We start from the raw sequence: 19,890 nt of genomic DNA on the forward strand, positions 1-19,890 counted from the left end.
AGGCGAGCTAGGCAATGGGGTTCCGCGCACGTGACGTCACCGACTCAAGAGCAACGCCCCTTTTGCTGCTTAGGTAGGGCATACAGGTAGAGAACGCCCGTAGCAACAAGCTATTACACGGACAACAGAACCAGCGATATGACCGACTTTACAGCCGTTAAACTTTCCCAAGACGATGTCCCAGGCGCACGGATTACTGGTCGCACTGTCGAAGAACACACCAACCTTCAGCTCAAACGATGGCTTGAGTGTCGAGGGCTTAAAAAGACCGGAAAACTGGCCGAGTTGATCGAACGGTAAGCTTTGGGGGTTTTTTCTTGCGCAGCGATCATGGCTTCTGTGAGTTAGCCTGGCCAAAGTGGCTAAAAGGAAGGCAGTCAGGCAAAAGATGTCCAGTGCAGCAGGTGGTTTTATTCACAAAAAAGGTGTTGAAAAATATTTACAAAAAATCTCAAAAAAAGAACTAAAAAGGTTTAACATGGCTAAACAGATCAAAACTGAACATAAAGCAACCAAAATGAATGTCACGTGCACACAGCTACACTGACCTGGTTCTCTCCCTCTCTCTAGAACCTCTCAATTTCTTGTCTTTTATACCTTTCCCCACCAAGGTAGACAAAATGGCCTCCGATGGACTCTCCCACCCAGGCACCCCCAAACAATTGATACATTTCATATCATTGTTTGAATCAATACAATTCAGCACTATCTGAATATGAAACAATGCAACAATTGAAATATCAGCATGCAATGCCCAAAACTTAATCTGGATGGATTATTGCTTTCCCCTCTTCAGATGGTCTCTTCCTGTGCCAATCCTCCATCAGGAAGGCCTAATTTCCAGGAAGTAAAGTAACAAATCAGGTAAATTCACTGAAATAAAATACACAAGATAACTGAAAAAACAATTACAAACTGAATGATTTAAACCACAATGTTATAGTAAATAATCATTAGAAATGCAAAACATAAACAAACCCGGCCGGCCGGGATAGTATATATTTGCAAACTAAAGATTAAATACAATATGGCTAAATCAAAACAAACCAGAATGTTACCACATGTATGTAACAGACAAATGGTGTTCTCACCCACTTTGTCACAGCGTCGTCGGCCGTTTTTTTGTTTGTAATCACCGTCCAGGGATCGGTATATGTTTAATGTTTGTCTTATTTGAAATGTTTTTGAGTAAGCTATCCTGGTAGCAGGCTATCATGTTAGCTCCTGCTACCATGATAGCCTATATGCTGTCATGGTAGCAGGCGCTACTTTATTAACATGTCGGCCACCAAAATACTCTTACCTGTTCACTACTTGATGTCGCTGGAATTGGGTCAGGATGTTCTTTGGTTGGGCCCTTTCCTCCAACAAAATGCTAGCTACATATGTACGTGAATTTGGTAACTTTTTCTGGGTTGAACTGTTGTGTAGGCCGACCGCCCCGGTGTACCAAGCGTACACATTTCTCCTTGGCAGTCTTGAAGAAAACATCCTTCATATGCGGCCGATCAGCGTAACTCGAGTCGCTGTTGCACGTTCCATAGCAACAATGTTTAAAAACCATGGTCTTAGATTTGGAAAAAGCAGTCGTTTTAACGAGTAAAACCAAGGCTAACGCACGTCTCTTTTACAGCGAAACAGCGGAGGACTATTCAAGCTTGCCCTACTGCGTACCACGTGATGTGACGTCATCGTGACGTTACGTTTCTAAAAATAGCTCGCTCGCGGTACGCCATTGCCTAGGGCGACAAATGTGTTGGGGGCGCCCTCTAGCGTCGCCCTTAGGCTTACTTCCCATTAATCATAGAATTAGAAAAAAAGCGAATTAAACCGGTTGTGAAGCGTACATCAGTTTAACTTAACCTTACGTATATATATAGCAAAATATGAACAAATAAATATACCACCAAATTTTTTTATTTTCTTTTTCACATTTAAGAGAAAATCGGAAAAGATTCTGATCACTTTTCAAGCGCCCTCCAACCCGGAAGTCGTGACGTCAGAACGGGAGCGTTCATCTCAACATGGCGGATTACTGCACTACATGCGAGAGCCAAAACGGGAAATCTGAAAGCGAAATTTCTACTTCAACCGAGCGATTCCGACCAGGAGACCATTCTGATGTATCCGAGGAAGAATATTTGTGTCTGGAGCCTCACATGTTCGACCCAGACGTTTCAGAGGAAGAGAAGGCAGCAGACGAACAGGAACAACAGCGAGTCGGACAAGGAGTGGAGATTGGACGTCAGGAGATTAGATGAATGGTAGGACACGTTTTTTCTTTTAACTACACAGTTAAAATATTTTTTTCGTATGTTGACATCATTTTCTTTTAGGCACCATAGATATTTAATGACTAAAATGCCGGTGTTTTGCGAAATTCACTTCCCCTGTGAAAGTCTACCCCCCCTTTGTCGGGAGCGCGCATTGCAGCCATTTTCACGGCGCTTATAATTGATTTTTCGGTAAAACAACGCATATAATCATATCAAGGTTGTAACATTAGTTCAATCGGCAGCTGTCTACAAAATTATAAAATAAAAATAAATAAACGAGGTCTTCTTGCGCTGTTTTGTGTTATTTTAAACGCCAAGATAATCGGTCTTTTTCCAACTTTTGTCACTTTTATTGAGCCGACGTGACAAGCGAATTTCTCCACTGTGAGATCAATAAAGTCTATCTTATCTTAAATAAAAAGATGAGGACAAAATGTATCACTAAAATGAATGAGGATTTATTCACAACTAAAAATGAATTTATGCCATGGCCTGGTTAGGCCCAATGATGAGGTGCTACTTATCATAAAGAATCACTTGACAACATTTTATAAACAGTATCTGTACATTAATATTTAGCCTACCTACATACTAGCATAACAAAAGTCAATAATATATCAAAAATATTCACTGAATAATATTGAGGCCTAAATATTTCCTGAAATGTAAATCAATTTCCAACTTACCATAAATGCATTAATAGTGAATTTAGCAAATCAGTTATGGTGTGTAATTCATATACAAATATACAATTAATCAATCTTATTTTTTAGGTGTTCCTGTTCTCACTGCCAATAACGGATTTTGTGAGAGAGTGCATCTGTTGCCAGGAAATCGGCTTGGTTGTTGCTAAGATTGAAGAAGCCAGAGAGGAGATAGATGAAGAAATCCCTGACACAGACCATCCTGGCATGGAAGCGGTGTGTCTAAATGTTTGGACATTGCAGGTTGCTTGGTCCCAATACAAGCAACAGTATAGACATATAGCTTATAGACAATTTGTGAGATGGTGTTGGGACTATTTAGGCAAAGATACCAGGGCTGTGATACCCTCGTGTGCAGTTAGCTGTATAAGGGCCCACTTCCCACCCCCAGGACATGAAGATGACTTTACCTTTAGAGGTCACCTGTTGGCAGTTAAAAAAATACCCAAGCTGAAAGAATAAAATCTAAAAGATACGTGTAAACAAAATTGTTGTGGTTATTATGTAATATAAGCAATTACTAATAAAATTATTCCATCGTCTTTTTAAAAATCGACTGAATAAGAGATTGATGGCATCATCTTTTGTTGGTTTCACAAATTAACTTGTCAGTGATGGTGGCTCTGATGCTGCATCAACCTGCCTAGTTTTTATTTTCTCCAGCTCTACTAGCAGCATCTAAAAAAAAGCAGCAGTGGGTAAAATTTCTCATAACAATTTTTTTTGATTGCTGGGGTGCATTTACACACAAGTTAATAAAAAGATACAGGAAAGTAAAAGACAACACATGTAGACCTAGATACATGAAAATAAAAAGACAAAGAGTGAAGCAACTAGTAAAGCAGTGGTGATTCCTGACAAAGATTATTTCAAAAAGGACATCTAATTATCTCAGTATATATGCAGCAGAATTATGTGCTATATTATTAGCTTGAGAATGGGTGGAGGATACTAATATAAATAAAATATTTTGTAGTGATTATCTGCATTGAGTATTCAAAAGGGATGTACAAATAATCATCAAAATCCAGTTTATTAGTTATACTTTACCTAAGTGTTTAAAAGTGTTAAAAGTGGTTAAAAGTGTTTTTGCACAGTCCTAACTTTGAGTGTGTAATAAATTATTTAAAATAAGAAAAAAAGAAAAGGTTCTGAAACCAATTCTGGTATTTGTTGTCTATGCATCACTCCATGCTAAGTTACATTTTTTTCTGAATGCTTAAACACAACCCTTGATTCTTATAGCACAATTTCTAAAACTATTAATACTTATAGCAAATCCACTCACTGAGTTCACAAAACTAAAAGAACAAACACTGCTTTGCACTCAATTTGCAATTTTGTAACACACACTTTGCACAACTGTAGGCACAATTCACCGCACAGCACTCTGTGGAACTGTAAACACAACTCAATGAAGCACTAAACAGATGCTGAAAACAGTACTGGTATTTCGCACGGCAAAAGTGAGGGGGGGGGGGGGGGGGGGGGGGGGGGCGCAAAACTCAATCTCGCCTAGGGCAACCAAAGGGCTAGAACCGGCCCTGCCTGTATCTCAGAGAATAGACTTTAAAATCCTTCTGTTAGTCTATAAATCCCTGAATTAGCACCTAAATCCATCACAGACTTGTTATCAGGGCATCAACCCTCCAGACCACTCAGGTCTTCTGGCTCCAGCCTGCTCTGCAGAACCAGAACCAGAACCAGACATGGAGAAGCAGCATTTAGTTCCTATGCTCCACTTATCTGGAACAAACTTCCAGAAAATTGTAAAGGTGCGGAAAGCCTGAGTTCCTTTAAATCAAGATTAAAAACACATTTGTTTAGGATTGCCTTCAACTGTTCTAGTTAACTGAATCACCACTTCTTTGTTCTAATTTCTATCTACATTTTATTCCTACTTGCTTTTATTCTGTTTTAATTTGCTATATTTTAATCATGTAAAGCACTTTGCATTGTCCCTTGCCTTGCCTTAAAACACTTCTACTGATTGACTATCATTTAACAATGCATTTCCACCAACAGACGTATCATTTCGTATAAATGTCTGTGGGGCGACTGTGGCTTGATGGGTTGAGTAGTTGTCTTGCAATCAGAAGGTTGTGGGTTTGATTCCAGCTTCCCCTTGCCACATGTCGATGTGCCCCTGGGCAAGGCACTTAACCCCAAGTTGCCTACCGAGCTGCGTCTCGGTGTATAAATGTGTGCGTGTTAGTGAGAGCGACTGGGTGAATGTGGCTATAGTGTACAGCGCTTTGAGTGGTCAGCATGACTGGAAAAGCGCTATATAAGTTCAGTCCATTTTACCACTCTCTTCTTCTACACTTGTGGGGCTGTGACTCAGGGAGCCCTACAAGTGTAGCGAAATAGCCAATCGTATACTGTTGCTAGGGAAGATTTATAAATATTTGGCCAATCAGCATCGCCAAAATGATCCTGATCAGAGACGACAATGACCAGGACTACAGAGAGGAGGTGGAGCAGCTGGTGGGCTGGTGCAGAGACAACAGCCTGATCCTGAACGTGGAGAAGACGAACGAGATCATCGTTGACTTCAGGAAGAAGTTGACGATGATCAGCAGCACCAAGAGGTGGTCTGCAGCACCAAGTTCCTGGGGGTGCACATCATGGACAACCATCATGGACTGTGAACACCACGTCACTGGTGAAGAGGGCACAGAAACGACTGTACTTTCTGCGGAGGATGAGGAGAGCCCGCCTGCCCCCGCCCATCCTCACGACCTTCTACAGTCGGAGGCTGCAGTGCCTCCGACTGGAAGAACGTGAGGAGAGTGGTGAGGACAGCAGAAGGGATCATTGGGGCTCCTCTCCCCTCCATTAAAGACATTTCATCACAGCGCTGTGTGTCTCGAGCCCGAAACATCATCAAGGACCCCTCACACCCCCACCATAGACTATTCTCCCTGCTGCCCTCTGGGAAGAGGTTCCACAGCATCCGCTGCAGGTCCACTAGGTTCTGCAAAAGCTTTTTCCCTGCTGCCATCAGACTGTTGAACTACTGAAGCTATAACTGGACTCTGTACCACATTCGCATATTTGCACATTTGTATCATTGCATCCTTATCCAGCATTACAAACGCTGCCGAACTATCAGTCTTTAAAATGCATTCTTGCACAAATAATTTCTGCACATACAAATTGTTTTTAAGAAATACTCACCTGTACACTGATCGCACACTGTCTCTTTGTCCTGCATTGTTTACATTTCAATTGTTGTACTGTGAAATCACTGTTGCACTTTATCCTGTAACTTTATCCTGTAATTTACCTTATCCTGTAATCTACTGCAATTCACTGTAATTTTTCAAGCTGTATGCAAACAAATTTTCGTTCTGTATGCACTCTGCGCATACAAAATGACAAAAAAGTTGTCTAAGTCTAAGTCAGATCTAAGAGAACCAAAGTTCTTCTTAAAAATGTGGAATGATATCAATTTTTTCACGGTTTGGGTTTTTGTTTTGATCCTTTCTTTATTGTATCTGTTCTTCAGCTCAGTTCACCTGCCAGTAATCAGCCAGCTCACTTCACCTCTCAGTCACCACCCAATCAGTTTGTCCGTCACTCCCCTGTCACCAGTCACTAACCAGTCAGATCTGTTCACCTTTCAGCCATCAGTCACCATCCAATAGTTCGGTTTCGTTTCAGTCACCACCCTTCCTTTAATTGGTTCCCCCTATCCCCTGTAATTAGTTTTTAACTCCGGTCACCTGTGCACTCTTCTATTTATACCTGCATCAGACCTCTGTTCAGTGCCAGATTATTACGAGCCATTTGGTGAGTCTTATCCAGCGTTAAGTGCTCAGAAAGACAAGACAAGACAAGACATAGCAGCAGAAGCAGGAGAGGGTGGGGGTGAAAACAAGGAGCTGGAGAGGAGAGAAAAACGTGACTGACCTCGAAGAGAGACAGAACAGATGGTTATGCAGAGATTTCAACTGAAACTGACACTGAGATTCTGAGAGTAAATAAAATGTTACTGTACATTCCTCTCACTCCTTTGTGTAGTGCACACACTGGGCTCCCTGACAGGAGAATTTACCCTTCAGACACATTTTGGAAAGAAACACCTGATGATAAAAGATTCAATGAAACTAATGTAATTTGACACAAAAAGATTCAGAGAAGTCAGATTGTGCAAAAACGTAGCAGAGACTCTGGCTACATTTACTGCAGCCTGAAGTGACCCAGTGATTGGATTTTTTTGGCCCATATACGACCTGGATCTGATCTTTTCATGAAAGTCTGAACAACACATATCTGATCTTTTCAAATGCGACCTGTGTCTGTACGGCCGGGTCGCATTCATCCAACCTCTTCATCACTGATACTCGACAAACGCCACTATTCTGCATCCTGCTGTGCAGAAGCAGGAAAAAAAAACACCCATAGCAGAAAACAATGAGGAGAGAAGTCAATGGAGAGAAAGCTCCAGTTAGAAAAGAAATTAAAGATCACAAGATGCGCGCCAGCATTATAATCCATGTTTACTTCTACAAACACTGAGGACGTTTGCTACGTGTGACGTCATCGTGTCCACTACTGCGTATGCAGGACACTTAAGGTGTAAGTGTCACTTCACACAGGAGATCACATACAAGTCGCATAAATTGTGAACAATGACGCAAAAAAGTCAGATTTCACAAAAAAATCATAAGTGAGTATTAAGGCCTGCAGTGTGAATGTAGCCTCTGTGCACTGACAGGGTGAGCCTGTAAAGCAGTTGTTGGGGTATTATTGCAGAATTAAACTGATAGCACAGCTATAAACATGTCAGCTGCTAACAGTCTCCCTCTGACTCTGTGGACAGGTTCTGCTTGACTGAAAGCAGCATTCTGGTCCGTCTCCTCCCTTCATCAGGCTGAATGTAACAAACGCTCCATGTGTTCTTCACGCTGGGCCTGGTGCAGCTCCTCTTCCTGCTGGACCTCAGTGAGGATCAATGAAAGGTTCCTACTGGAGGCCCTCTTCCTCTGGCCTGGACACAAAATGCCTAATGGGTGGAGAACTCGTCTCACAGTCAGAAGGGTTGTGGGTTTGATTGCAGCTTCCCGTGGTCACATGCCTTATTATCGGGGTCAGTCCACCAACGTTTGTTTAAATAATTAATATCTGAAATCACAGTGAGCGTGCCCAGTACGCTCTCAGTAGACATAGTGGGGCACAAATCCTACGGCCAAGGTTGGCTCATCCAATCAAAATCAATCAGCTTTATTTCTAGATCTTATTTTAAAAACCCAGAGTGACCAAAGTGCTGCACATTTAAACACGAAAAGGTTAAAAAAAAAAAACAGTTAAAAAATATACACACACACACACACATCAAAAATTAAAAACCAGGTTCACAACAAGAGTATTTTAAAATGCCATACACGACAGGATCACAGTGTATTAAAAGCCAGGAAATAAAAGTTTGTTTTTAAAAGAGAATTAGAAACAGGAAAAGAAGAGGCCTGTCTGAGTCTCAGTGGTAATTATTCCATAAATTAGGAGCAGCAGCAGCAAATACTCTGTCACCTCTGAGCTTCAGTTTTAGGGTCCATCAGCAGCTGATCAGCTGATCTAAGAGGTCGAGGTGTGGGGGGGGGGGGGGGGGGGGGCAGTAAGGCTGGATCAGCTCACATAAACATGGTGGAGTAAGGTTGTTCATTTAAAAACAAACAAAAGCTTAAAGTTAATCCTGTAGCCTACATGGGGCCAGTGAAGGACACTAGTAACAAGCTCCTGCCTACAGGCCTGAGTTAAGAGACGAGCAGCAGAGTTCTGCAGAGTTCTGCAGAAGCTGCAGGCGGGTCAGAGAGGTCCGGTTAACGCCTCTATACAGCGTTACAGGAGTCAAGATGAACCGCGATAGAAGACGGGACTAGTTTCTCCAAACCAGGTCTAGCTAAGATTGATTTCACCTTTGCTGTCTGATGAGTTGATGAAAACTTTCCTGAACAACACTGCTGATCTGTTTCTCAGATTTAAAATCAGAGTCAAACTTTCCCCCCAGATTGGCGACATGGTCCCTGAGATAAAATGACAGAGAGCCCAGATCTACGTTTGGTGAGGGACAGCAACTCGTTCCAAGCAACGTAACTTCTGTCTGGTTCTCATTTAAACTGAGGAAGTTCAGAGAAAGGCAGGGTGTGAGTGGCTGACCAGTGTTTTGTTCCATAGGGAAATAGATCTGGTAGTCATCAGCATAACAGTGAAATGAAATGCCATATTTCCTAAGAACAGAGCCGAGGGGAAGTAGGTCAAGAGCAAACAAGAGAGGGCCGAGGATTGACCCCTGAGGGACCCCATATGGAAGAGGAGCTGTGGAAGACATGGAGTGGTTAATTTTGACACAAACACTCCTACTAGTTAGGTAGAAACACCCCTGATGTCCACACAGTGCTCAAGACGACAGATTAAAATACTGTGATCAACAGCAATGAATGCAGCAGACAAATCTAAAAACACTAAAACAAAAAACTTTGCAGAGTCTGTTGACTAAAGTATATCATTAAACACCCTCAGAGTCGCTGTCTGTTCTGTGAAGGGCTTTGGATCCAGACTGAAACGGCTCAATGATAACAATGTCCTCTATAATGGCAACAACTGGTTGGAGAAAACCTTCTCTAAGAGTTTAGAAGTAAATGGAAGATTGGAGATGGGCTTGAAATTAGAGCAGAGAGAAAGGAACATAAAAATGCTTGCTTTAAAACTCCTGGAACTGTACCAGAGGAAAGACTACTGCTGATGATCTGAAGTACACTTGGTCCAACAGTAGCTAAAACCTCTTTAATCAAGCGAGATGGGAACCAGAGGGCCTCATATGACCAACTGTGACCTCTAAAGAAGAGACAGACACCGACTCAAAGCGATAAAATATAGATGAATAGTGCAAAGGAATAGAAAAGTCATAGTAAGGCTGAAAGATACAAGCTCTGGTTGACACAATTTTATCAGCGGAAACGTGGAGGAAACTTCCAAAGGTTTCAGTGGAGATGTTAAAAAACACATTTACATTCTGCCAGAAAGTGTGCAACAATAGTGATGGTCGTCCTTGCTGGCTCATTTAAGGGTTGATGTGGATCTTTTCTTTTATGTAAATGAACATTATTACTGGGCCTTTATTTGTACATGTATGTATAGAGATTAAATTACATTTAGCTTATTTAAAATGGCACTTCTAGTTTGTTGGTTTATGCTAATTTATCAGTTTAATTTAAAATTGATCAGTCAGGTTGTATTAATCACAGAAAAAAAATACTTGCTGCTAATAGTTTATTTTTTGTGCCCCACTTGCTTAGACTTAGACTTTCTTTATTGTCATTTTGTATACACAGAGTGCATACAGAACGAAATTTCGTTTTCACACAGCTCAGAAATATTGCAGTAACTCTACAGGATACCTTGCAGTGAATTACAGTACAGGATAAAGTGCAGTGATCAATCGCAGTCACTTACAGGATAAATTTCAGTTTACTTCCGGATAAAGTGCAGCAGTGAACAGTAGGCAGTTGAAATGTAAACAATGTAAAACCAAATGTAAACAGATATGCAGTAGGGTGCAGCAGTGATTTAAAAGTAGACAGTTGCATTGTACACAGTTTTGCAGTACGTTTCCGGTTAAGGTGCAGCATCAATTTTGCAGGATACGATACAAATGTGCAAATGTGCAAATGTGCAAATCAGCGAATCTAGTGTGGTACACTTTTGTACTTCAGCAGTTCAACAGTCTGATGGCAGCAGGGAAAAAGCTTTTGCAGAACCTGGTGGACCTGCAGCGGATGCTGCGGAACCTCTTTCCAGAGGGCAGCAGGGAGAACAGTCCATGGTGGGGGTGTGAGGCGTCCCTGATGATGTTACGGGCTCGAGACACACAGCGCTGCGATGAAATGTCTTTTATGGAGGGAAGAGGAGCCCCGATGATCCCTTCTGCTGTCCTCACCACTCTCCTCACGTTCTTCCAGTCGGAGGCACTGCAGCCTCCACACCACACAGAGAGACAGCTAGTCAGAATGCTCTCTATGGTGCTTCTGTAGAAGGTCGTGAGGATGGGCGGGGGCAGGCGGGCTCTCCTCATCCTCCGCAGAAAGTACAGTCACTTCTGTGCCCTCTTCACCAGTGACGTGGTGTTCACAGTCCAGGTGAGGTTGTCCGTGATGTGCACCCCCAGGAACTTGGTGCTGCTGACCACCTCCACCGCTGAGTTGTTGATGAGCAGTGGAGCGGGGTGAGGCCGGTTCTTCTTGAAGTCGACGATGAGCTCCTTCATGTTCTCTACGTTCAGGATCAGGCTGTTGTCTCTGCACCAGCCCACCAGCTGCTCCACCTCCTCTCTGTAGTCCTGGTCGTTGTCGTCTCTGATCAGGCCCACCACCGTTGTGTCGTCTGCAAACTTCACGATGTGATTGGTGGTGAACCTGGGGACGCAGTCGTGTGTCATCAGGGTGAACAGCAGGGGGCTCAGGACGCAGCCCTGAGGGGAGCCTGTGCTGAGGGTGATGACATCAGAGGTGTTCTGATGACCCGGACCGACTAAGGTCTGTTGGTGAGGAAGTCTAGCAGCCAGTTGAAGGGGTGTGCTGAAGCCCAGATGTTCCAGTTTTCCCACCAGATGGTGTTGAACGCTGAACTGAAGTCCAGGAACAGCATCCGCACGTGCGTGTTCTTCTCCTCCAGGTGTGCTAGGCTCAGGTGAAGAGCAGAGGAGATGGCGTCCTCAGTGGAGCGGTTCCGTCGGTAGGCAAACTGGAACGGGTCGAGTGTTGGGGGGAGACTGGAGACGATGTGTTCCTTTACCAGCCTTTCAAAGCACTTCATCATGATGGGAGTCAGTGCAACAGGCCGGTAGTCGTTGAAACAGGTGACTTGAGGTTTCTTTGGCACCGGAATGATGGAGGCAGACTTGAAGCATGCTGGCACTGTGGCTTGGTCCAGCGAGGTGTTAAAAATGTCTGTGAGGACACCAGCCAGCTGACCTGCACACTCCTTGAGCACCTGCCCAGGTATGTTGTCGGGGCCTGGGGCCTTCCGCGGGTTGACTCTCCTTAGAGCCTTCCACACATCGGCGGTGTCAAGGCAGAGGACCTTCTCTTCCTGATGGGGAGCAGCTTTCACTGCTGGAGTGCTGTTTAGTGCCTCGAACCTCCCAAAGAAGTTATTTAGTCCATTGAGGAAGTCAGCATCAACTTCACCCACCGAGGGGGAGGGCGTGTTGTATTCAGTGATCGCCCGTATGCCTTTCCACATGCTCCTGGTGTTGCTGGCGTCATGGAAAAGGTCCTGGATTTTCTGACTGTGGTTCCGCTTTGCTAACCTGATGGCACGGTTCAGGTTGGCTCTTGCTGTCCTCAGTGCCTCCTTGTCTCCAGACTTGAAGGCTGAATTCCGCTTTTAGCGCTTGACGGACCTCCGCAGTAATCCAGGGTCGTTGGTTGGCTCGGGTGATGATGGTCTTGGTGGTGCTGACGTCCTCAATGCATTTGTTGATGTAGGCTGACACAGTCATGGCGTACTCATCAATGTTGATCTTGTCGTCATAAGTTACTGCAGCTTTAAACATGTTCCAGTCAGAGCACTCAAAGCAGTCCTGGAGCGCCTCCATTGCTCCCTCAGTCCACACCCTCACCTGACTCACTGCAGGTTTAGCTCTGATCACCAGGGGCCTGTATGCAGGAATTAGCATCACAGAGAGATGGTCTGAAGAGCCCAGGTGGGGCAGGGGGCTGCTCTGAATGCTCCTTTAATGTTTGTGTAGACTAAGTCTAGAGTGTTCTCTCCCCGAGTTGCAAAATCCACATGTTGGTAGAAATGAGGGAGAACAGTTTTCATATTTGCCTGGTTAAAATCCCCAGCAATGATGAAAACACCCTCTGTGTGTGCAGATTATAACTCAGAGATTGTCCGATACACAACACCCATGGCCTCTTTTATATTAGCGCTGGGAGGCACGTAAACCGCTGTGATGATAACAGTGAACTCTCTAGGCAGATAAAAAGGTCTGCATCTAATAATCATAAGCTCAATGTCCGGAGAGCAGAGACTTGTGACTAATCTAGCATTTTTACACTAGGTGTTATTGGTGTAAACGCAGAGTCCGCCTCCTCTGGACTTACCGCAGAGTTCTGTCTGTCTGTCGGCGCGGAAGGTAGCTAGCCCCTCCAGGCTAACGGCGTTGTCTGGGATTGATGATGAAAGCCATGTTTCGGTCAGAATGAAAGCGCAGCAGTCCCTGAACTCTCTCTTTGCAGAGAGCTCGAGTTGTAAATGGTCCATTTTGTTGTCCAGTGAGCGAACGTTGGAAAGCCAGATGGATGGTAGCGGCGGTCTGAATGGGTTAGCCTTTAGCCTCCCTGCTAAGCCTCCTCGGCACCCGCACTTCTTCGGCCGGCTACACCGCTTCCGCGTCGCTCTCCTCCGGCGTGAGCTGCTCGTCGAGGCCGCCGCTTCACAGGCCTCCGGGGCTGGTCTCCGTAGGACGCCACAGTCACGTAAGCAGTGGAGCGTGGTATTTAAAAGTCCAAAAACACAACTTGATCGTAACTCCAACAGGCGCTCGCGGTCAAGTACTGATCGGCTGGGTAGATGAGTGGTTTCCAGCGAGTTTGGCGGCATTTTTATGCATTTTTATGCAAAAAGTCCGCGAGTTGGTACAGAGCTGTGTTCGGCTGCTGCCGCCAGGGGCGCCGCCGGAAGTATCCAGAGAAATCACTAATTTTATATATATATATATATATATATATATATATATAAATAAACTTACAGCCTCTTACCAGTTCCTCCCTGAGCTCTTTTTCTTTCTCCAGGTTCTCTTTTTTCCAGATGTTTTCCATCACTGGGGATGTCCCCATCCATCACAACAGCTGTGTGTGCTGATCCACTCCTGATGACTGCTCCACAGGCCCTGGGCCCCATGGCTCTGACGGGGCCACGCAGGGGGCCCCTGGGCCTCGGGTCTCTGGGCACATAGCTGGATCCTCCCTGGTGTAGCTGGCTGCCCTGACAGAAATTAACGAAAATGTCCTGAGAAAAGAGAAAGCACACTTTATAGTTCATTATCAGAACGCTGTAGGCCCCGATCTGACCAGAATCATCCATGTCACTTAAAGGCGTCAGAGTTAAAGGAGGTCCGGAATTGGCACAGGAGTCTGAAGATTTTCCTCCCCACGATGGAGTTCTGACTGTTGACCCCATGAAAGGTCAAGGAACAGCAGTTAGGAGCTGTAATCAGTGGTAGTCAGATGGAGCCAGAGACTTGATATAAAGGGGAGTGGTGGACAAGCTGTAAGGTTCCTGGTTTAATTCCCACAGACTCTGAATCCCTCAGCCCCAGATTTCTCTGTGGATGCTGCAGAGTGGCAGCCCACTGCTCCCCAAGGGAGGGTTAGATGGAGAGGACGAGTTTCATTGGAATGCTGCAGTGACAATTATTATTATTATTATTATTATTATTATTATTATTATTATTATTATTATTAGCTGGGACAGAACCCCTTTAACCAAAAATGAATTATAATCTTAATTTAACTGCATAGTTTAATGACCAGGATTAATTGGACTAAATGTCTGACAAGCTGAACTGAAAAGAGGAAACCAGCTGCAACTCTGACTTCAACCACCAGATGGCAGCACCGCACTGAGGAGAAATGGAGCTCATAGCCATAAGGAGGACGCGTGTCTGCAGAAAGTTGCGGAAGTTGAGGCTGGATCTGCTGCAGGCCTGATGTTCTGGTGTAGAACAGACTCCGTTCTCACTGAAGGACAGAAATGCTGAAGAAAGCAGTTTTTTTATGGTGTGGGTCGGTGCACACCTTGTGTCTGATCCAAATGTACCTGTAGTTGGTTCTGATCCGGGTCTGCAGAGTCTTCCTCTGCTTTATTTTACTCAGCTTCAGTGCAACCAGAACATTTTCAGAGAATGCATGAATCCTCCAGGCAGGAAAAGGTTCCTGAACTCAGCACAGGACAGAGAAGTCAGTGAAAGCCACTTTTAAATGTGGACCTGCTGCTCTGTGATTGGCTGGCCGCTGTAGGGCTGTTGTAAACGAATATTTTAGTAATCGAGTAATCTATCGATTATTCTTACGATTAATCGAGTAATCGGATAAAAAAAAAATTATAAAATAAACTATTGGCAAATCTGCAATAACACCAGTTAGTCCAGATCAGTCCAATATCTCCTTTTTGAGCATCCCTAACAGTTAAATGTTTGTAGTTTAGAAAGTTTACTTGTAACAGTAGTTTGCTTTAACCTGAAGAAAAGTTATACTAAGATATTAAATTATATTCAAATAATAAAGTGGCAGGCTCACAAATATGCTTATAAAAATGTCTATACTCCAGCTTTTAGTTTATGTATTTATCTTCAGTGAGTAATACACATACACGTAAAAGAACTAAGTAAACAACTCATTTAACTCTTTAACAAAGAAGCACAATGTAATGATTATTTGTTTATTCCTTGTTATGAATTAAATATATTTCAAGTGCACTAATTTGGATATTATAACATTTAATATTATTAAGATGGAATCTGCACTGACAGCTCATCTGCCATGATAGCAGCTTTAGTTTCAGTTTTATTTTATTTATGGATTTAAGGCTTTCATTTATGTGTGAGTTTTGAGGATGCTTTAATTAAAAGCATTATTTTTAACCATCACAGAAAAATCTAAATGCAGTGAAATGGTTTTTTATGTATTGGAAAACAGAATGTAATCTATATGTTAGGAAAAAAATAAACTCTTACTCAAAATGTAAAGGTTTGAGTTTGTACAGAGTTCTGCAGCCTTAACTAGTCATGATAAAATGCAAAAATGTTGCTATTTTTATTAAAACGATGCTATTATTTATTCTTGATTGCTTAGGTATAAACAAATATAGAATTACTACAAAAAATATTAATCAAAAATTTCTAATTCATACATAACAGTAGCGAGAAGAAAAGATTGTAACTTTTCAGGTTGGAAAGACACCATTAAATAAATGCTTTTCAGCTTATGCCTGTAATCTGTTGCTGCGTATTTTTATTAACAAACTTACATTAAGTCCTGCATAATTTCTCTCACAACGTAGTTAGCAAAGAGAACATAAACGTTACCTGTTGGCAACCGTGTACGAGTTGGATGCATGTAGCGGGTGTTTTCTCTTCAGATGCTGCAACATTGATGTCGTGCTGTTGTGGTACGCCAATTCTGCTTTGCAGTGGATGCATTGCGCTGTGTTGTCCTTTCTGTTTAGTCTAAAATGTTCCCAAACTTTTGACATTTTTTGTCGCTTTCGGTAGGGTGACCATATTTTCGTTTGGGAAAACCAGGACACCTCAGAGCGGGGGGGGGGGCGGGGGTTTGGGGGGCGGGGGGGATGTTGTAAGGCAAACGCGGCTGACCGGGGGGGGGGGGGTTGTAAGGCTAACGCGGCCGAGCGGGGGGGATTTGTAAGGCAAACGCGGGGGGGGGGGGGGGGGGGGGGGGGGGAGACAAGCGCGGCCGACAAGCGCGAGGGAGGACTCTATCTTCTGATTAATAACAGGGCTGCCCTCACTGAAGCGGCTCAGGGATTACGTCACACGCAGCGTGACGTACCAATGAAGGTAATTTAAAAAAACAGGACATTTCCTCACTTTATAAAAAAAAACCGGGACGCCCGGGACAGGACGTGAAATACGGACATGTCCCGGGAAATACGGACGTTTGGTCACCCTACTTTCGGGGTTCTCCTTCTGAGCATTCTCCGGTTCCCTCCATAGCTACAAACTTAGCACATGTGCTCCAGGCGCTAACGGAAGTGGTAGCGTTGTGCAACACAAAAACCCTCCGGCTAGACCAGTGTGCTGCGTATTTAACAGCATTGCTTATTACAATACAATAAATTTAGCGAAGCTTCGAGGCAGATAAATTTCCTCGAGGATTTTTTGTAATCGAGTTACTCGAGTTACTCGATGAATCGTTTCAGCCCTAGGCCGCTGCAGTGAGCAGAAACAGTCGCTGTTGGGTTTAAATTCATGAGCCCTGGTTGGTGTGTTCCACTCCAGGGGAGCCAATCAGCAGGCAGCTGAGGTGTGCTCTACCTGTCTACCTGCATAAGGACCGCCTTGATGTTTTCAGCCTGCAGCTGTGAGATTATATCAAGTCAGAACTCGGAGTTTGTGTTCAGTCAGAAAACCAGAACTTCAGCTGAAAGAAACCTGAGAGACAAAAGGCAGGAGGGACTCTGCTGGAGAGGAAAATACAGCAGGAGCTGCAATTATGACCAGAGAAAAGAAAAATAAAAATAAACAGAGGGCTAATTATGGGATGTACAGAAACAGAGCAAATCTATTCAATTTCATCTTTTTTATAGAGCTCCATTTCGTGATACACATCGTCTCAAGTCTCTTTCCAAAGTCAGACTCCATCAGATCCTCCAGGTTGGTGAGAAAGTTTCCTCTCTAAGGAAACCCAGCAGGTTGCATCAAGTCTCTCCAAGCAGCATTCACTCCTCCTGAAAGAGCGTAGAGCCACAGTGGACAGTCGTCTGCATTGTTGATGGCTTTGCAGCAATCCCTCATACTGAGCATGCATGAAGCGACAGTGGAGAGGAAAACTCCCCTTTAACAGGGAGGAGAACCTCCAGCAGAACCAGAACCAGGCTCAGTGTGAACGCTCATCTGCCTCCACCCACTGGGGCTTAGAGAAGACAGAGCAGAGACACAGAAAGCTCAGAAGCTCACATTGACCCAGGAGTACTTTCTATGTTAGAGAAGACAGAGCAGAGAAACAGAAAGCACAGAAGCTCACATTGACCCAGGAGTACTTTCTATGGTAGACAAGACAGAGCAGAGACACAGAAAGCTCAGAAGCTCACATTGACCCAGGAGTACTTTCTATGTTAGAGAAGACAGAGCAGAGACACAGAAAGCTCAGAAGCTCACATTGACCCAGGAGTACTTTCTATGTTAGATGGTAATAGTGGATGATCTGCCTCCCCTGATGATGTCACAGCTAACAGAACACCAGACCAGGTGTACCTTCTATGAAGAAGAATCTATTGTTTAGTATTTGCTTTTACCACAGCGCAGATATTTGTGTTTTAACCTTGACTTATTTACATTTTAATATATTAGTTTTGGGTTTAATTTACTAGAAAAGTGATGCTTTTTTCATTGTGGAAGTGTAACACAGTAGAGAAGAGTCCTATGTATTTTAGATAAATGGGCCAATAGGTTCAGCTATCGGAGCACAGTGAGGGTGTTTAAATGACAACGGAGGCAGTTGGATGGTTTTAACGAACGACTGCTTAAGTGAGATAAACCATCAAATTAACAAACAGTTGTAAAAGACAAACAATTATGAAAATAAATTCAACACAATAAAATACATAAAATAATATGAACACTTGGCCAAGTGCTACTTCTCTGGTTTTATCTATTTTGGGTGCACCCTGTTAATCTAAATTCTGAAATTTAATAGATCACAGATTATTCAAATTCAGTTCACATTCAGATTGGACTCAACATCAGTCACATGAGGAGAGTGTCCTACACAGTAGTTTGTTACTACGTCCAAAATAAAATTTATGTCCAAAGTCCCAGAATGAAACGAAAAAAATGGAAAAAGTCAGTAAGTAGTCTCGTGCATAACAAACTCTGCGTGAAGATTTGAGTGACACAGGCCTACCACACCGCAGGGTGCAGCAGAACTCCAAATGCAAAAGGAGGAAGCCAGTTCCTTTTCTAAGTCCAGGTGGGAAGGCTCGCCATCAGTCTCTTGAGGAATCCACCTCAGGAACGATCCAGCGTAACAAAAAAAAAAAAAAAAACCTGACCTGTCAACAGACAGGACCAGCACAATAATAGGATCTTTATCAAGCTGTGTTAACTTTAATCCTCAATTCGTGTTTCCATAGACATATCTGACATCAATTTATTATGTTACTCAAACTTGCAATAAACAGTTGTTTTTTTTTACCAAAATGCAGTATTTCACTGCATTTTCAATTCACATTTTGTTCTAATTGTAACATATTTTTTCAAGTACAATAATAAAACATTGAATTTTACCCAAACTCAGTAAAAGTTTACATTTGAATCATTAAATAGCTCAAATAAAGGCTATTATTCAACAATAATGTGGAAAAACAGAACAAAACCTTAATGAAAAGCACAGAATATGCTCACCGATCTCAATGCATCAGTTTGGGACAACAATATGATGGCTTCGAGTCCAGACAGGTGGGACACTTCAGCTGAACAGAGAGCGGAATGAACTTATATGAAACTACTAGCCATAAGCGCTAGCAAGGCTAACAAAGTAGCTCTAATGCTCGGCAGAAAAAAATAAAGTTTAGCCTTTTAACTCACCTCAACTAATTCCAGATTAGAACTTGGATAATAAACAGCAATTTCAATTGCAAAAAGCTTCGTCTTTTCATTCGTGTGTAATACTATAATAGTCTTAACACAGACTCTGACGCTGCACAGCTCAGCAGTCTCGTCCTCGTGTCCGATCTCCCTCGATCACACTATATTGCTGCAAACATGGGCAAGCAGGGCGGGACCTACAGGGGCAGTCTGCATTCTCATTGGTGGATAGACACTGGAAACTTAACTTCCTATTGGCTAGATAGACTACCTAGCTCCCTTAACGTCTGTTTTCTTAAAGAGGCATCCCCATTTTATGTATGTTACAGAAGGTTCACCCTGCTGTTAGTGTCTCCTAGTGTGACTATGAATTGATAACTTTATGGTTTATCCATAAAGCACAAGCTGCACGTAGGAGGCCTTCAGGTGGGCAGTGAGAGAAGGTGAATCTGACCTTAATTACTATGCAGGCTTTGTCAGGGATTGTGGATTTGAACCTGAATTCAGCCACACACAGAGTCATGTTTAACTGAGTTTATGGAATAAGATAAGTTGTGGAGGGAGGACCAGAGAC

The 19,890-nt window shown here is 43.3% G+C and overlaps 1 long non-coding RNA gene across 1 annotated transcript; it reads right to left on the reverse strand.

Annotated features, from left to right (window-relative positions):
- Positions 1 to 13,765: 13,765 nt before the first annotated feature.
- On the reverse strand, positions 13,766 to 19,649 carry LOC118561448. The gene is made up of 3 exons (XR_004930054.1): positions 19,317 to 19,649; positions 19,134 to 19,201; positions 13,766 to 13,999 (listed from the first exon to the last, which is right to left on the reverse strand). It is a non-coding gene; the product is annotated as an uncharacterized LOC118561448 (long non-coding RNA).
- Between the last annotated feature and the right edge of the window lie 241 nt (positions 19,650 to 19,890).

This window comes from Fundulus heteroclitus, unplaced genomic scaffold (assembly GCF_011125445.2).
Source record: "Fundulus heteroclitus isolate FHET01 unplaced genomic scaffold, MU-UCD_Fhet_4.1 scaffold_63, whole genome shotgun sequence".
NCBI lineage: Eukaryota > Metazoa > Chordata > Actinopteri > Cyprinodontiformes > Fundulidae > Fundulus > Fundulus heteroclitus.